Source organism: Nymphaea colorata, unplaced genomic scaffold (assembly GCF_008831285.2).
Source record: "Nymphaea colorata isolate Beijing-Zhang1983 unplaced genomic scaffold, ASM883128v2 scaffold0159, whole genome shotgun sequence".
NCBI lineage: Eukaryota > Viridiplantae > Streptophyta > Magnoliopsida > Nymphaeales > Nymphaeaceae > Nymphaea > Nymphaea colorata.
Genome location: NW_022204665.1, coordinates 80,001 through 82,500, shown reverse-complemented (window position 1 = coordinate 82,500; position 2,500 = coordinate 80,001). Strand labels below are relative to the sequence as shown.

At 48.5% G+C, this 2,500-nt stretch overlaps 1 pseudogene; it reads left to right on the top strand.

Annotated features, from left to right (window-relative positions):
* The window catches only part of LOC116268242 (28S ribosomal RNA), an 8,930-nt pseudogene that overhangs the window by 2,939 nt on the left and 3,491 nt on the right, over positions 1-2,500 (top strand).

Genomic DNA, 2,500 nt, shown 5'->3' with positions numbered 1-2,500 from the left:
GTGACCACGTTACAGGCTGAAGTCAAGGAACTTCAGGTCAAGAACCGCACACTACAGCGACAAATCTCTGTAGGTGGAGGTAACGATCGGCCAGCGAAGGTCGACGTTCAGAGACCAGCTAAATACAATGGAACTCGGGATAGTCGAGTTATCGACAACTTTTTATTCCAAGTGGAATATTACCTGGACTTGCAAGGCGTTATGGGGGACGACCTTCAAGTCAAGACTGCGGCTATGTTGCTAGAGGGCGATGCTGTGGCATGGTGGAGAAGGAAAAGGCTCGACATTCAAAAGGGGATCTGCACAATAGACACTTTCGATGATTTTCAACGAGAGTTAAGAACTTACTTCATGCCCCCGAATGCGACACGCCATGCCTATCGGATGGTTGGTGAATTAAAACATACCGGATCCTTGCGAGATTACGTGAGGGCTTATCAAAGGCTGATGTTAGATGTGCCAGATATGCAAGAACAAGATAAATTGAACTGGTTTATTTTGGGACTGCAGTCATGGGCGCAATCCGAAGTGGAAAGGAGTAATCCAGAGACCTTGGAGGACGCTTATGTAGTAGCAGAACGTTTGGCTGATACTCAGCGCAAGAGCTACACTAACGCCTTCAAGCCATCGAGGAAGCCTGACCATGGAGGAAAGAAAGATGATCGAAGGGAACGGAAAGATGAACCATCAACTCAGCGCCAAGTCGAAAGAAGAACTTTCTTTCACAGAAACGACAACTCTCAGAATAGAGTGTTGAAATGTTGGTTTTGCGATGGTAATCACTTAGGAAGGCAATGTCCGAAGCGCGTAAATAGGGACAATCAGGCAAGCTCTTCAAGGCAATCTGCTAATGCGGCACAAGGTGAAGAAGGGGAAGGACCAAAGATGGGTGCACTTCAACTTCTGAACACCATAAAAAGGGAGGAAAAAGTGAAGGTGACAGCGACACCTTCTAACGAGCTCATGTACTTGGAAATCCTGGTAAATGGAAGGCCTACCTTGGCTATGGTAGACACGGGAGCACGCATAACTTCGTCTCAGTTGAGGAGGCGAGGAGACTGGGCCTAACCCTTGAGAGGGGAGAGTTACGCATGAAGGCGGTGAACTCAGAGGCCAAACCCATCCACGGAGTGGCCCGGGATGCGGTTGTGAAGATTGAGAGTTGGTTAGGAAGGGCCAACTTCTCGGTGGTCCCGATGGATGATTTCCGGATGATCCTAGGCATGGAGCTCCTCAGTACAGCGAAAATGGTGCCAATGCCGCACCTACGCAGTATCAGTATCATGGACGAAAGTCCCCTTGTATGGTTCCAGTAACATCGATAAAGAGGGATAAGGGCAAAGCCGCAATGATATCTGCCCTTCAGTTGAAGAAAGGCCTCAAGCACGGCGAAGACACGTACTTGGTGGCAATCAGGGAAGTAACTAATGACTCCCCTGGTTTGGTCCCAGAGGCGCTTGCGCCTGTCTTAGCGGAATTCGCAGGAACAATGCCTGTGGAGCTCCCTAGACGGCTGCCACCTCGACGCGAGGTGGATCATGCCATCGAACTCATCCCTGGTGCCAAACCCCCGGCAATGGCACCATATCGAATGGCCCCTGCAGAATTAAGAGAACTTCGGCGACAGTTGGATGAGATGCTAGCTGGAGGTATAATCAGACCCTCCAAAGCTCCTTTCGGTGCACCAGTGTTATTCCAAGCGAAGCATGATGGCTCCAAAAGGCTATGTGTGGATTATCGAGCGTTGAACAAGGTAACGGTGAAGAACAAGTACCCTTTACCTTTGATTGCAGATCTGTTTGATCAACTGGGCAAAGCTCAAGTGTTTTCCAAGTTAGACCTCAGATCAGGATATTGGCAAGTTCGGATTGTTGATGGCGACGAGCCAAAGACCACTTGCGTCACTCGTTACGGTGCCTTTGAATTCTTGGTAATGCCGTTCGGGTTGACGAATGCCCCAGCCACTTTTTCGACTCTAATGAATAAGATATTCTATCCGTACTTAGATAAGTTCGTGGTAGTCTATCTTGATGACATTGTAGTGTATAGCAAATCCATGAGGGAACATGTGGAACACTTGCGGACAGTGTTCAAGGTATTGGAGGAAAACGAACTCTATGTGAAGCGCGAGAAGTGCCTATTCGGCCAACCGGAAATCAGTTTTCTCGGTCACATTGTGGGAAAAAGTCAGCTGCGAATGGACACCGAAAAGGTGAGGGCAATTCAAGACTGGAAACCGCCAACTAATGTACCAGAACTACGTTCTTTTCTTGGTTTGGCAAATTACTATCGACGATTCATTGAGGGGTATTCTTTGATAACTGCGCCTCTCACTGATTTGTTGAAGAAAAACCGAACTTGGGCTTGGGAAGAGCTCGAAGAAGATGCCTTCGACAAGTTAAAGAGGGCCCTGACGCAGGAGCCTGTGCTCAGGTTGCCCGACCACACAAGAAAATTTGAAGTCCACACGGATGCATCAGATTTTGCCATTGGTGGAGTT